This window comes from Pelmatolapia mariae, linkage group LG23 (genome assembly GCF_036321145.2).
Source record: "Pelmatolapia mariae isolate MD_Pm_ZW linkage group LG23, Pm_UMD_F_2, whole genome shotgun sequence".
NCBI classification, from domain to species: Eukaryota; Metazoa; Chordata; class Actinopteri; order Cichliformes; family Cichlidae; genus Pelmatolapia; species Pelmatolapia mariae.
The window spans coordinates 6,042,471-6,059,779 of record NC_086246.1 but is presented as its reverse complement, the minus strand read 5'-3'; the positions used below and the strand labels follow the sequence as shown (position 1 = coordinate 6,059,779).

General features: G+C 39.7%; 1 long non-coding RNA gene across 1 annotated transcript; it reads left to right on the top strand.

The window, feature by feature from the left end:
* The first annotated feature begins 227 nt into the window (after positions 1-227).
* LOC134621334 (uncharacterized) lies at positions 228-1,845 on the top strand. The gene is made up of 3 exons (XR_010092193.1): positions 228-541; positions 1,313-1,481; positions 1,806-1,845. It is a non-coding gene; the product is annotated as an uncharacterized LOC134621334 (long non-coding RNA).
* Positions 1,846-17,309: the final 15,464 nt, after the last annotated feature.

The window sequence follows — 17,309 nt, the reverse complement described above, 5'->3', positions numbered from 1 at the left end:
GCACTTTAATAAACTGCAGTTCAAAATCCTTTTTCCACTTCCAATTTAATAAACTGCAGTTCAAAATCCTTTTTCCACTTCCAATTTAATAAACTGCAGTTCAAAATCCTTTTTCCACTTGCACTTTAATAAACTGCAGTTCAAAATCCTTTTTCCACTTGCAATTTAATAAACTGCAGTTCAAAATCCATTTCCCTTTCCTGTTCGCTCCTGGATTAGCTGCTGGATTAGCTCCTGGATTAGCTGCTGGATTAGCTCTTCGATTAACAACTTGCTGGAGGCTATTCAAATTAGCCACACCGTGGGATGTAAGGAGCTCTCTGATTGGTTGGTCAGACACAGGCTGTCTGCCAGCCTGGATTTTTCTAGCTCATAGCTTCTCCCTGCTAAGAAGCGTGTGTGCTTGTACAAAGGCCGTTCAGCCTCGGGATTTACACTCGGCTCGACACGGATATGTGAAGAATGAAGGGACTCTGCAGCGAAACGGAGAGCCCAACCTCTGACTGAGTGCCTGTCTACACAGTCTGACCACCTGTTGAAGGTAAGGTGCTAACGTGGCTAACGCTAGCATCACCGCACGTAGCCCCGTTATTTTAAGATCATCTTAGTTTATGAAAGTTTTACGTCGCAGCTATATGAGCTAGCTACGTGTTTTGTAAGCTGCTGTGCTCTTCACAAATAAAGCTGGAAGCAGCTCAGACTGTTAGAACCAGCACTGAGCCCTGTTACATTTATACAGTGTTAGAGCAATGGCTGCAACCTACAGCCTTTAAACTAGCGATTAAAATGCTGACAGTAAACTCGTCAGTCCAGATGTTACCACATTACTTTGTGATACTTAGAGTTAAAACAACTGAGACAGGCTGATTAAAATAACAGCTGTCAGTTCTCTCATTCCTTATATCAAGACTGGAGATCACACTACTGATTTCAGTTCATTTAATATGTGAGAGCACAGATTCATTCTCAACTGGACATAAACGATGATCAAAGGTTGTATATATGATGAATTCATCAAATCCCAGCCTCTAACACAGTGCGCTGAATCTTAGCCAGTATATTCTAATCAGTGCAATTTAAGCATTCACTGAACCTACAGTAATTGAAATTGATTTAATAAACTGCAGTTCAAAATCCTGATCAAACTGAATCAAAATTGATTCAGTTTAGTACTTTTCTCTGTATGCTCTGTGATTATAAAGGCCTTAAATTCTGTCATATATACTGTAAATGATTTTCACAGAGGTCTTAAAGTACTTAAATCACTGCTGATAGTCTGGTTGTTTATATTTTCACGTTTTTGTGTCTGTAGGGCTGTTTGATGACGATTTGGACTCCTCTGGGAGATGAGGACACACCCACATCTGTTCCATACTGCAGCCATTGATGGTGTTACAGCTCTGAGTCAGCTTTAGGCCATCAGACGCACACACTGGAAAACCAGCACCTGGACTTCATGCAGGAGAGACGGCCTCAGTGATGTAGGTTCATAAGCGAGTTCAAACATTTCTGGCCTCTTATCACTTAGATTCCTTAATCTTAAAAGTGAATGCATTTAAAGCAGGAACTGCACACCTAGCTGTCAAAAGTTTGGCAGCATGAGTAAAGTTTTGTAGGGTCCTTGTTAAAAATTCCACAAGCACCACATTTGTCATATATAGTTCATTTTGTACAGGACATTTTTGAAATTATAAACTATATATTCTAGTTATCCACTTGTCAGTAATTTTTGAGTAAATGGATGGCACTGATAAATCAGTGGTGATTCACCTGCAAATGTTTTTAACAAACTTTGTTTTTTGTAGAATTCATCAGCAGCTGTGAAGAGATGCATTTGAATATCTTCTGTTCCACTTTTCCTAACCTGGAAGCTGAGGATGGCTGATTTCTGACAGGGACACACACCTCAGCGCTTATCATGGGTGTTACATCCTCCGTGCAGCAATTCCAGAGAAAACCAGAGAGCAACGACCACTCATTAAGACCAGCCAGAAATCTGTCCCTTTCTGGCAGCTGTGGAAACTTCCAATAAGAAAGTTTGCATTATTAGAACAATGCTGGGTCATGTGTGATGTGTCATCATATGAGGATATTACATTTTGACTTAATTCTGCTCAATTAAGTGTTTTGATCGTTGATCCAGTATAGCAGCTTTGTGTTGTGCAGCAAGTTAAAACCCATTGTCCTCACGAGCACAGCATCTAACAACTCTCCTTAAAAAAACCAAATGACTTTAACTGGACACAATGGTTTCCAGTGGGAGATACATTCATCACTCATCCGTGACACTGGAGAAGTCACCTGGATGAGTGATAAAACAATTTTCCATGGAAAATCCAGAGGAACTAAACTTTGTTGTTGTTTCTCTGGGCTCAATTTCAGCCTCAGGAGCATCTCTCAGAAGAAAACATTTTGCCAATAATCAGAAAGATTGTTGAACCAGGTGGTATTCTCTCGAGTTTAAGACCAAAACTGAACTCAGTGAATTGACATTAGACTGGAATTCATAAGATGAATCGAAATACTGCTGAAGCTGAATGATTCATTCATGTGTATATATATATATGACTTTTTCCCCAATTCACCAGGTCTGTAAAGTTCAGTATGACTGTGGTACATGATACAAAAGAATAAATACAGAAGAATAAAGACTTTATGTGAATAACTTTACTCTTCTTAAAAATAACTCATAAAACAAGTAAAAGTACAAATGTGTACAAGTTAGAGACTTCCTCAGTAAGTTTACACTCTTTTGGAGTGATTTTAATTGTGTGTTAAAGAAGAAAGAGATTAGGAGGTAAAGTAGAGGATGCACAGTCCATCACTGAGGCCGTCTCTCCTGCATGAAGTCCAGGTGCTGGTTTTCCAGTGTGTGCGTCTGATGGCCCAAAGCTGACTCAGAGCTGTAACACCATCAATGGCTGCAGTATGGAACAGATGTGGGTGTGTCCTCATCTCCCAGAGGAGTCCAAATCGTCATCAAACAGCCCTACAGACACAAAAACGTGAAAATATAAACAACCAGACTATCAGCAGTGATTTAAGTACTTTAAGACCTCTGTGAAAATCATTTACAGTATATATGACAGAATTTAAGGCCTTTATAATCACAGAGCATACAGAGAAAAGTACTAAACTGAATCAATTTTGATTCAGTTTGATCAGGATTTTGAACTGCAGTTTATTAAATCAATTTCAATTACTGTAGGTTCAGTGAATGCTTAAATTGCACTGATTAGAATATACTGGCTAAGATTCAGCGCACTGTGTTAGAGGCTGGGATTTGATGAATTCATCATATATACAACCTTTGATCATCATTTATGTCCAGTTGAGAATGAATCTGTGCACTCACATATTAAATGAACTGAAATCAGTAGTGTGATCTCCAGTCTTGATATAAGGAATGAGAGAACTGACAGCTGTTATTTTAATCAGCCTGTCTCAGTTGTTTTAACTCTAAGTACCATAGAGTAATGTGGTAACATCTGGACTGACGAGTTTACTGTCAGCATTTTAATCGCTAGTTTAAAGGCTGTAGGTTGCAGCCATTGCTCTAACACTGTATAAATGTAACAGGCCTCAGTGCTGGTTCTAACAGTCTGAGCTGCTTCCAGCTTTATTTGAGAAGAGCACAGCAGCTTACAAAACACGTAGCTAGCTCATATAGCTGCGACGTAAAATTTTCATAAGCTAAGATGATCTTAAAATAACGGGGCTACGTGCGGTGATGCTAGCGTTAGCCACGTTAGCACCTTACCTTCAACAGGTGGTCAGACTGAGTAAACAGGCACTCAGTCAGAGGTTGGGCTCTCCGTTTCGCTGCAGGGTCCCTTCATTCTTCACATATCCGAGTCGAGCCGAGTGTAAATCCCGAGGCTGAACGGCCTTTGTACAAGCACACACGCTTCTTAGCAGGGAGAAGCTATGAGCTAGAAAAATCCAGGCTGGCAGACAGCCTGTGTCTGACCAACCAATCAGAGAGCTCCTTACATCCCACGGTGTGGCTAATTTGAATAGCCTCCAGCAAGTTGTTAATCGAAGAGCTAATCCAGCAGCTAATCCAGGAGCTAATCCAGCAGCTAATCCAGGAGCGAACAGGAAAGGGAAATGGATTTTGAACTGCAGTTTATTAAATTGCAGGTGGAAAAAGGATTTTGAACTGCAGTTTATTAAATTGGAAGTGGAAAAAGGATTTTGAACTGCAGTTTATTAAATTGGAAGTGGAAAAAGGAATTTGCACTGCAGTTTATTAAATTGCAAGTGGAAAAAGGATTTTGAACTGCAGTTTATTAAAGTGCAATTGGAAAAAGGATTTTGAGATGCAGTTTATTAAAGTGCAAGTGGAAAAAGGATTTTGAGATGCAGTTTATTAAAGTGCAACTGAAAAAAGGATTTTGAAATGCAGTTTATTAAATTGCAATTCAAAAATGTTTTTTGAAATGCAATTGGAAAAAGGATTTTGAAATGCAGTTTATTAAATTGCAATTCAAAAATGTTTTTTGAAATGCAATTGGAAAAAGGATTTTGAGATGCAGTTTATTAAATTGGAATTCAAAAATGAATTTACAATTGCAGAATTTATTCTACAATTCATTATTTAAGCACAGAAATTTTTATTTCGATGCGCGTGGCTCTTGTGGTCCTCCATATATTAGGGCCACATTAAGACAAAAAGTTGTTGACGATTTTGAGAATAAAGTCAAAAATGTGGAGATTAAAGCCCTCTGCAAAATGCCTTGCATAAATGAGTTAGTGGAGCTGTACTTCAGAATCAAGGAAATGAGTTCTCTATTAGCACATACACACAGTGTGGTGATGAGTGTAAGGGTGTTAAAACAATGGTGCAGGAAGCTGTGTGTGTGTTCAGAAGGAAAAACACACAAACTTGGAAGAGTTGGTCAGATGTGGACAAAATGAAATGGTGGGCAATGGACAGATGCAAGGATACCAATGGTCACACCTTGTGCAGTAAAGAGGATATATGTTGTATCACAAGACACAATAAGACAACTGACCAGTTTGGTTCAATAACTCATGTAGTGTGTAGAGGCTACAGCAGCCCGGGCAGATGTTCAGCTTGAAGCAACAACTGCCCACATTCTGAGTTTAATGTCAAAATTTCGACTTAAATTTCCAAATGAACATTTTGTTTATTGCGGCCATAATACACCATCATAAAAACTAACAGAAAGTAACAAAGTATTTCTAAGATTGTCTAAGGAGCTTGAAAAAGCGTCTGGACTTCTTTAGGTTGCTTGAAGACGTTTCACTTCTCATCGGAGAAGCTCCTTCAGTTCTAGGGTCAAATGGTGGAGAGTTCCAGATTTAAACCCTGTGGAAGTAACCCACTGAGAGGGACAATGGACCCCCTAGTGATCCTCTACCTAATCACACGAGCCAAGGTGTGAAAATGGGTGTAGGTCACAATCAGCCAAGGTTTCAGGTGAGCTCATTGTGAAACCTGGCCCCACCCGATCATGTGATTTCCTGAGGTCAGATGGCCCAGGATGTGAGTGGGCGTTAAGGGTCTGGGGAGGATCTCAAAACTGGATTATAGATGGCAGACAGTTGGTGTCGTAAACCACCGACTGCTTGCTGAAACTTTCCGGGGATTTGATGATGACTCTTTGGCAAACTATTGTTGCATAATCCTGCACTTAGGTGAATAATTTACTCTAATTATGTATTTTTTTCTTGGATTGAAGTAGTGTTTAATTACTTGTAACACATACTTTAAAATTGAATGAGGTGATTGACCAGCCCAGCCTACACAGATAGGAGACCCATCTGTGCCTGTTCTCATTTCAGATTTGACAGATTTAATAAAGACCCAGTCAGGATGAATACATGAATCTAGTCATTGTTGTGATTCTTTCTAAAATTGTTTGTAAAGAATTAGATTTTGATGTTTTCTTTGTATGACAAAAAAAATCAATATTTATCATTTATCTTGAGAGACGTCTGTGTGAGGCAGTGTGTGCAGAGATGTAACAGATTGCTGCTTCAAATGTAGACAGAAGTTCAATCATCAGGCAAACCTGAATCTTTACCCCAGACTGCTGCGTTTTACTCGGCGCCTTTTGGTCATACTCTTCATTCATATTGAATTTTCCTCACAGCTGCTGCTTATATTAAATTAAAATAGGGATTAAATTTTAAAGTCTACATTTGGTACATTGTTTTTTTCTTTAGCAGAGAGACTTTCCAGACAGTTTGAACTTGGCAGAGCAGAGCTGCAGACCTCCAGAGGGCAGCGGGTGAATCTTTGTCTTTGACTCAGAAGATGTGCTAAACACCAACAGGGCCCACAGAGCTCCACTTATATCACTTGTGCAGCTTTTGGATTTTCACTTCTAAATCACCATCTGCTGCAGAGCATGAAGTCTTTTGGCTCAGTGACTAAAACCGTCCTGCTATGATTTGATGATTTTCCTTGTATTTATTCAGTGTCTGCCATTGCATGACCTTGTTTCTTTCCCAAGGTTATACGGTTCTGCTCTACAGTGAGGGACTTTCACACTGGAGCTGCTGTTTGCATCTTCTTTCCAACTTCTTTCCAATTTTAACCAGTTTTAACCTGAAAGATACAAGATTACAGACTCCCACAAGCTGTGGAACACTCCATGGAAAGTCATGTATAATCATTTTTAACGGATACATGGAAATAACAGTTCAGCAGAACTTAATCCAAATCACATAGTATGGAGGTAAGGCAGAAAACAGATACCACTACTGATTCCTTTTCTATGCAAATACCAAGCTACTGTATTGTTCAGACCTGTTCAGGCCTTTTGTACAGACTTTAACAGTGCTTTGAGTTTGTTGAGGTTTGAAGCCTAATCTTCAAAGTAGAGATAGTGTCTGTCTCCTGAATCTAAACTGGAAGCTGGTTCCACAGAAGAGGGGCCTGAAAACTGTTAGTGTTAACTCGCTAATGGAGATTTGTCGCGTTAATGCGGTTATGGCGTTAATGTCATTTTAACGAGATTAACGCTGACAGCACTAATAAAAATGTAAACAACTATGAAAACAAAAGTAGAAATGACCATTAAAGTGAGTTTTCTCCTGTTTAGTCTCAGGTCTCTTTCCCCTCAGATTACTTGAAGCAGGACACGATTGCCCCAATTAAGGAGATTTCTGTGCAGTGCCATTGAAGATCATTTTTACATTATTTATGAAGACTCCTTCTGCTCAGTGTTACAGGAGCCATTAGATGGTTCCTTTTACTGCATCAGCTAACCCTACACGGTTTCAGCATTAGCTTCCTGAGATTCACACTCATCATAACACAGATTCCCAAGCTGATTGCTTCAGTGGACAAATTAAGAAATTAAGTTTTCTATCTGTCTTTGCGAGTGTTCATACAATGTTTTTCCTGCAGGATGACTTCACTGCTCAGCTCCCTTTAAGTAATCCAGAAACAGCACGCTCTTCTTCCTGCAAAACCCAAAAGAATAGGTATCATTCAGAGCACTGAAACATTCACATGAATAAAATACCAAAATTATAGTAAAATATTACTGTGTCTGCAGTCAAAGAAGAGGCTCACTGAGATGACATTATCAATAAAAATAGAGCAATTTGCTGCAATATTTGTTCAACATAAGACATACTTCCACTTTGAAGTAACTGGGACTGTTCTGGAACACAGACTACAATCTGTAGAAAAATAAACTTTTCATTTCACCTTTCATTCTTTTTACATCATTAGCCTATTTTTTTCTCTTTTTTAAAATTTGTGAACATTTAAATAAAGCAAAATGGCCCAAAATGAACCCAGAAACAAGCAAGTCTAAAGAAACGAAAGCAACAATGACAGACAGTGTGGTGATTTATGTTGTGTTGTTACCATCAAGGTCACCTGAATCACCAGAGGTATTTACCTAAGACAGGTGGAGCATGCCCTGGTCATACTACACATGAAAAGCAGAGCTGGTACTGTTATAAGCCCCAGCTGGAACAGAAATTACCCTCCTGGGAGTGAGGAAAACTCCTCCTGTCCAGTGCTCAGCTCAAAAATCTATTCTATCTAAGCTATCTCTTGGTGCTGCCTCTGCGGTAATGTGGACATTGTACCACTGTGTGGTGAAGAGAGGCTTAAATGTGAAAGGGAGGCTTTTGCTTTCAGGTCAGTCAATGTCCTGACCCTCACCTACTGTCACAAGCTCTTGGTAATAACTGAAAGAATGAGATTGTGGACACAAATGACAGAAATGAGCTTCCTCTGAAGAGTGATTGGCCTTAGAGACAGGGTGAGGTCTGTCATTCAGGCGGAGCCGCTGCTCCTCCATGTTCGAAGGAGCCAGTTGAGGGGTTTACTAGCATGCCTCCTCGCCACCTCCGATATGAAGAGTAAAGAAAGTAAAAGAAAATGTTTGTTTTGTAAAACATGAAAATTAATAGTAAATTTGTGATAATAATAATTAACATTGTAATGTAATGTAATAATTTGCTTTATTTGAAGATAAATTGAGTATCCTTGGCTATTATAATTACTTTTGTTATTATGATTGCGTCTAACAATGAATTATTTTTTGTGTGCTCATAATGTAAGACATACTAATGGCATGTATGTGTCAGGGTTCCTGGGTCGTTCACCCACTGTTTTCAGTTCTGGACCTTTTGTTTTATTGTGTTAGTCATCCCCTGTGTGCATTGTGTTTAGTTCTATTTCCTTTGTGTCATTAGTTAAGATTTATTTCAGCTGTGTTCTCACCTGTTTCCAGTCATCCTCATTGTCCTGTCTATTTAAGCCCTCGGATTCCCCCTTGTCTCGTTGTTGTCAACTCCTCGTGTGTGTTTCCAGTTTAAGATTGGGGAAACCTGCAGTCAGCTGGTCACCTGGATGCGTGACGAAACGTTTCTCCCACTGAAAACGCTACGTCCAGATTAACAGAATCAACCTTTGGGATTTACTTACCTGGATGATTGAGCATGCATCAAGATGTTTCCAGTTTAGAATAGAATGGAATAGAATAGCTCTTTATTGTCACTGTTGCAAGAACAAGAAATACAGTTTGGCATCTCTCCGTTGTTTGTAATACACAATAACACAGGCATTTACATTTACACAAAAAGATATGTACAAGGTATAGATACACATGCGTACATACGGATGCACCCATGCATGCATACATATATATATATATATATATATATATATATATACATATATATATATATATATATATATATATATATATATGCCACCTGAGCCTTTCCACGCCTGCTGGCCCTGCTCTGCCAAAGCCAGAGGTTTCCACGGCACCCTGCGAGTCCTGCGTTTGGGTCCTCCCTCTCCATTTTCCACACACCAGACTGTGGCAGTATGTTTAATGTGTCAGTAGTACAATGGCTTAATATAATTCAAAAAGAGCAAACTGCAATATTTAACACATGGATGGATTTATGACTGAAAAAAAGAATCAGCTGACTCTCCCCACTTAGGATGATTTTAGTATTTTGTTTTTCTCTGGAAGTAAGTAAACCTTTCAAACATCACAGTGCTTCTCAACCAAATGCAGTCTAAAATCATGAGTTTTTAGCTGTGTGTTTGTTTGTTTTTTAAATTAGCAAACCTCCTCCACAGATGTCTAATGGACAGAGTTCCAGAATCTGAGGCTACTGTTACAAAAGTGCTGTCTTTAACTTTTCAGCTTCATTCTGATCACATGACCACAGGGACTGCTGAGCATGTAAAAGGTGACTGCTGGTGCTTGCCAATGAAAAACACTAAAACTGAAAATCTTAAAATTGATTCTTAAAGTGGACTTCAAATTTATCAGGGAGTCAGTGCAGCTGGGTCAGCAACAGTGTGACATGAGAGTACTCAGATTTTGTCAGACCCCTCACAGCAGTTTTTGCATGAATGCATGAACAACAATCTCCAATAAGACTTAACTTGGTAGTATTTCTTGAGTGATAAAAACAAGACTGAACCAGAGATTTTACATAAACATCTAGAATGAAAACAGAGTCAAGGTCAAGTTATGCCGAGGTTCCTGATAGAAGATTTAGCAAACGATGATAGGGGATGATTGTATTCATTACCTGAGATATAATTCTGTTTTTCTTCATTATGTTGGAGAAACTTGTGAGCCCTTGATGCATGCTCAATCACCCAGGTAAGGAAATCCCAAAAAGATGATTCTGTTCATCTGGACGTTTTCAGTGGGAGAAACGTTTCGTCACTCATCCAGGTGACTTCTTCAGTCTCAGCTGACTGCAGGTTTCCCCAATCTTATAAACAGTACATTTGCACATGACCTGGGTGCCTGCTCTTCTCCTGCTTGTCCTTCATGATCTTAGTGTACCCAGAAGGAAGATGAGGCATTATGGCCTGTCAGCACTACAGCAAGATAAAAAGGAGCAGCTGGAAGTGGCAAAGCTTAACACTTAATATTCTGTAACTGAAGCACTGTCTTTTCTTTCTCTTTAACCCCCAACAGCCTTTTTTCCAGTGTGATCATTTCTGTCTGCTTCACAGACTGTTAATCACTTTTGGGTGTAACAAAGTATTACTGTAATCACATTACATTTTTCAGTAATGCAGTAATGCAATGCATTACTATATTAAATTCAGTAATTATATTAAAGTTACATTTATGTTGCCACTTGCTTTACGAAGGTTCTTCAGTTACTGATTTTTTTTTTATCTCCCTGCATTACAATCAGTTAATTTCAGTTCTCGTGTGGGAGAAGGTAAATGTGAAGCAGCTTGTGAGGAGTGGAGATGTGGACATTAATTGTGCTCTTGCTAAAAAGGACAAGATCCCGATGGTAAAGTGAAAATTGTGTCCAGGACAGGAACAACCTGTCTTATTATGCTGCTAACACAACTCCTGCTCTTTGCGAGCGTCTGCACAGACAGAATGCTAATGCAAAGCTAGCCAAGCCCTCAGAGTGATATTAAAGTTGAGTGCCTGTCAACCACAGTCTAGCACCCAGAGCCTGATCTTCAACAGGTAACGAAGGCAGTGATGAGCAGCCAGGGTTGAAACCTGTGTTCACGTTCCTAAAGCAGAATCACTGTGGTGATCACTTTGAAGTCTCTTTGTGCTGGATTTTATCTTTGCTTTGTGCTGTCAGCTTTGTGTTCATACCCAAAAAATACAAGAAAGATCTCATGAGTGTCCTCATTACGATTTGTGTGTAAGGATAGTGATCGAGTGGGTGCTTAAGTGTTTCTGTATGAAGTGGAACTGAAATAGGCTTGCTGTGAAAGAAGTAGTGATGTTCGTGAACGAATCGTTCAATACTCGAGAATCACTTTACTGACTCGTGAATCATGATTCACAAGAGCAACTGACTCACTGACTCATCCCTGTTGCTGTTAGCAAACTAATTCCATTAGTAGAAATATATCTAGCTTATAATTAAAATTGTGGCAAAAAAAACAACAGCCAGTTTATTAACAAAAACATTCCTGCTCTGAACTGGAAGAAAACACCCTGAGTAGAAGCTCACATCAAGACAATAGCTCCTCGGTTCACAGTAGCATCGCTCAGCTAGCATGCTAACAGCACATTTGAGGTACTCACCCCCTCCCTTGCTGTGCCTAATCATAGCATAAGCGAATCACTCAGGACTCACTAACCCCCTTCCTCCTGGCTCACAGCTCAAACGAGTTGAACGAATCACTGACTCACTCACCCCCTCCCTTCCTGTTACGAATCACTCACTCACTCACCCCCTCCCTCCTGGCTCACAGCTTCTTCTTCTTCTTCTTCTTGGTTGGCAACCAATGTTAAGGCACTTTACCGCCCCCTGGCTCACAGCTCAGTGGACATTTAGATGACAAAATATATATTTGACACATTTAAGGAAAATACCAATAAAATAAAATAAAAATAAAAAAATGTTCCCTTTAGAATTTTTTTGCTCTTTTTTTCTCTAAAGAAAATAGTTGTTTTCTTTTACAATCATTCATCTTAGCAGTAGGATTTACATTAATAGAGAAACAAATTAGGTTTGAGTGAAAATATACATTTTTGCACTCTCTGGTCAACTGACTCAGTGACTCAAATGACTCAAGAAACCCGATTCACTTTGGTGAGTGACTCATTAAAACTCGATTCAGTAAAAAGAATCGAATTTACCATCACTAGAAAGAAGTGAATTTCAAGACGTATTATGTATGTAACTATAATCTAATGCTGCAATATCCTTAAAAACAGCAAAATATTGAAAACATAGAAAATGCAAGAAGAGGGGGTTCTATCCCAGCTAAATTACTTGTAATGAAAAAAAGTCATTTTAATAACTTGAATGTTTTAAATTCACACATGTGAAGCACTTTGGAGCACAGCTCTAAGGAAGGTTTCCAAGCTTAGCTGGTCACTGGTTTTTGTGAAAATCACAGGGACGAACGAATTTTAGAGCACTGCTGGCACTGAAATCAATACATGGACACAAGATCAGTAATAACTGATGTCTCATGCGTTTCACTTTGCAAAAGTTTACATAGCAATTTTGGTTTTAAATTCCTTGAGGTGAAAGAGAAGGAGAAGGAATATTTAATGTTTGAAATTTTCTTTCCTTGAAACCTTTAACACCTAAAGCACTGTGAGTGAAGGCAGACACACTCCATACATTTGGTGAAATTGCATTATTTCTATCAGCATCTGTTGAAAAAGCAGCGCTGGCTTAAGTCAGAGCTAAGTTTGTTTTATTTACTTTTCATTTTACCCCTGGAATTGTTGTGATTCATCACCTCATTTGCTTTGATTCATTGTCATTAAAGTCATGAGCTAATGGCAGCTTTGCAAATGTGCTGTGACATGCCACGTGTGATTACTGCTTCGCAAAGACTTGCTTGACGAGTGCGCCGGCCCCTTTCCTCGGCACACAGTGCACCAGATAAGCTGAATGAGAGCTGTCACCGTAAGGCATGCAAATTCAAATAGTTTCAGGTCAAATCCTCTTCTCACTGATATTGCCTTGCAACATAAATAGCAGTTGTTATAATGAAAAAACCATGAAAGGACTTGAAGTATAACTTTACTTGACCGCTGAGATTAAAAAGCAAATATAAGGACAAACATTTAGCTTCTACCTTTGATACTGGTTACCTTTAAGGAGACACAGAGACATGGGTCAAACTGGAAAAGAATTCCTATTAGCTATGTCAGTTTTGTATAACCCAGTACATGATCACCTTGAAGCTACTTTGGATTGAAAGGGGTTTGGAACATTTCTCATTCTTTGATTTCTTTCATTGTAATATGTGAAAACTTGACATCATGGCTTTCTTTGACTTTGCTGCAACACTGTTGTTGTACAGTCTAACAGCAGGAAGGACACACCTAATGTTTTAGTAAGACATAATATGAGACACTTCCTTACTCGGATGAACATGTGTCAGTAGAGTGTGAGAAAATTGTGTTCAACACTTTGTGTTACTCTAATATGGACTGTCATCATACCCTCTGTGATGTGCATGGAGGTCCTGTGGTTCTGGACCCCTCCTCATAATCTAAGTGACACAATATAGGTCATTCAAATCTTCATGAATAGCAAATTAAGTCAATTTCAGGGTCACATTTATCCTGGGGTAATTCGGCACTACTAATTGGCCCCTGGGCTGAATCCTGTCAATCACTACAGGGGAGAGAGCGTGGTGTGGGGGTTGAGAATGGTTAAATAAGGAGGAGCAGATCAGAGAGGCCAGCTGTCACTCCATCACCACTGCTGGCTGCCCATTGCTGGCTGCCAAAGCCACTTTCATAATGACTACATCTAACTCAGAAAGGGATGGAATGACTTTGATGCAAAATCCATGTTGATTTTTAGCCCCAGCAAGAAGCAGCGATCACTTGAACTATTCTCATGATTGCTGATCAGCCCAAGCAGGAGGTAAATAACACTGTGGCCATTTCTCTGATATAGTCGACCAAGGTCGACTGCTCCAGACGTTGAACAGCATACATCCACAGTACATATGACGAGCCTTTCCAACCATATACATCTGCTTCCTCAGAAAAGTGCTTGTTTGTATTGGCACATCAGTATCAATCAGACTTCTTCCTGGCTACAGAAATAGTTGTTAAGTATTTTAGTAGTTCATAATTTATTGATATCTTTATTTAATAAAGCTCCACCCAGCAGGATTTTTCTTATAGTCATAGCATTTTTTATAATGGCAAAATCCACAGTGAAAGCTTTCCAAAGTGCTTGTCCTGTAAATGGTTAATGGCACAGAAGGCATGTCGGACACATATCAGCCTTTCATCAAATTGTTTTATTAAATGTGTTTATTTTATCCATCAGAAATGTATTTGACCACATGCATTCCAAACCATGTTTTACTCTCTATGATCTGATACATAGCATCGATTGTAGCTCTGAGATCCGTTCTCAGCTGTATTGTGTGTGTATGTGCCAGACTCTCCACATTATTCAAATGTGCCCCATGAGCACAAATGAATGTGTCATAAACTAGAGCACTGCCAATTAAACATACTTGCAATTATTAAACTTTTCACTTTCGTGTTGTATGACTTGTGCTGCCATTTCACTTTGGTTGGATCAGTAATATCATGATAATGATGATGAAGATGATGATTATGACATTTATAAATGTATAAATTACAATTGTTGTAGTTTTTGTTCTTGATTTTATTTTTTATGGAAATGAGGAAATTAAAACAAATAGCACATTTATAGAGATGTAATTTGTTTCTTTTGCTGTAGTTTTATTCTAAGTACTAACTTAGTGTACTAGTTAGTACTTGTACTAACTAACTAGTTAGTACTAGTAAAAGTAAGGTATTTCCACCTTGTTCCTGGACCTTCGAGGTCTATAAAATCTGTTGTTCCTTGTGTGTAGTGAAAATGATAGCTAAGGGGGGAATTAGTATAAAACAGTAGAAGGCAGATTTACACCATGTATTAGCTGCTTGGCTAATGCCTAGAAATTCTGTTCATTAAAAGTTTGAACAAACTCTGTGACAAAGGGCAGCCCTGGCAGAGTCCAGCACCCACTGGGAACGAGTCCCACTTATTGCTGGTAATGTGGACCAAGTTCTTGCAGTGGTTGTATAGGGTCCTCTTCACACGCTAAGGTTAATTATGGTGTTCCACAGGGTTCAGTGCTAGGCCCAATTCTGTTTACATTATACATGCTTCCCTTAGGCAGTATCATCAGAAGATATAGTATACATTTTCACTGCTATACAAATGATCTATCCATGAAGCCAGATAACACACACCAATTAGTTAAACTGCAGGAATGTCTTAAAGACATAAAGACCTGAATTGCCTCTGCTTTTCTGCTTCTAAATTCAGATAAAACTGAGGTTATTGTACTCGGCCCTGAAAATCGTAGAAATTGCAGCAGTGCCTAGTGTTGAAGGGGAAGATTAAAGGTCTTTCAGTCAGTATTCCCCCAATTAACTCCTCTTCAAAAAAAAACAAAAAAACAAACAACAAAAAAAAAAAACAGAAAAAAAGTACACAGGTATTTTTGGTTTAATATGGATTTACAAAATCAGTTAATCAGGGCAATAGTGAGTGTGCATGTGTGACGCCCACAAGTTTATGGTCACAATTGTAATTTTTTTTGTAAATTGTTTTTTTGATGTAAAAGACCTGATTTTATGGCGGTATTGCACTTTCATTTAGAGTTATGGAGAATGTAATTGCGTGGCATTGCCACAAGGGGGAGATAGCGGTAAGTGCAATAGGCCGTTGCAACGCTTCTGTGCCTCAGACGAGGAAGAGCCTGCAGACCGAACGCAACTCATGTCACCTGTCTCTGCTTTTCTGTTAAAAAAAACAGGTTAGTAGTTCGAGTTTGCTAACCGCAATGCGCACATAAAGGCAAGAAACCTTTTTCTGTCTTAGTTTAAAGACCGCGAATGTTGCGAGAGAGTGTGTTTTCACAGATTGAGAAAAAGCTAACCTTACCGCCATTTGTAATGGAAGCCGCCATTTCACTTGTAGTCTAAAGAGGTAGCTGGTCTTATTACCTATTTTATTTTATGACAAACGCAACTCCTAGACACATCTCTTTTATCCTGACATTATTGGAAGTTACAGTTGATTAAGATTATTCCAACCTACCCAGTTATCAGAATCAGAATCAGAATCGTGTTTATTTGCCAAGTATATGTGCAGACAAATACAAGGAATTTGGTTCCGGTAGATGGTGGCTCTCGAGCACAGCAATGTAAATCACACACACACACACACACACACACACACACACACACACACACACACACGTATCTATATATACATTACACATGCATACACATACATACACAAAGCTGTGTAAACCAACTATAAATAACTAATCTAAACGTATATACACAAAATACAGAAATGAAATGAGGTGGAATGAATACCACGGAATGTACATAAGGTGCAGTTGCAGTCTGGCAGTGGGAGCAGTGTGACAGGTCAACTGTTTAGAAGGGAGATGGCGAGGGGAAAGAAACTGTTCCTGTGTCGGGTGGTCCTGGTCTGCAGGCTTCTGTACCGTCTGCCAGAGGGCAACAGATCAAAAAGTCTGTGTCCAGGGTGTGAGGGGTCTGTGATGATTTTCCCTGCCCGTTTCCTGGTTCTTGAGAGGTACAGATCCTGGATGGAGGGGGGCGCCGATGATCCTTTCTGCTGCCCGTACAGTCCGCTGCAGTCTGCTCCTGTCCTGTTTGGTGGCTGCACCATACCAGACTGTGATGGAGGAGCACAGGACAGACTCAATGACTGCAGTGTAGAACTGGATCAGCAGCTCCTGTGGAAGACTGTACTTCCCCAGTTGTCTCAGGAAGTACATCCTCTGCTGGGTCTTTTTGAGGATGGAGTTGATGTTGGTCTCCCACTTCAGGTCCTGGGAGATGGTGGTACCCAGGAACTTGAAGATCTCCACAGTCGACACAGGGCTGTCTGATATGATGAGGGGGGGCAGAGTTGAGGGATGTCTCCTGAAGTCCACTGTCATCTCTACAGTTTTAAGAGTGTTCAGCTCCAGATTGTGCTGACTGCACCAGAGTACCAGCCGCTCAACTTCCTGCCGGTATGCAGACTCATCACCATCCTGAATGAGGCCAATGACGGTGGTGTCATCTGCAAACTTTAGGAGTTTTACAGCTGAGTTCTTGGAGGTGCAGTCATTAGTGTAGAGGGAGAACAGTAGTGGTGAGAGGACACATCCTTGAGGGGCACCAATACTGAGGGACCGAGTTTCAGAGGTGATCTCCCCCAGCCTCACTTGTTGCTTTCTGTCTGTCAAGAAGCTGGTGATCCACTGACAGGTAGCTGGAGACACGCTGAGCTGGGAGAGTTTGGAAGAGAGAAGTTCAGGC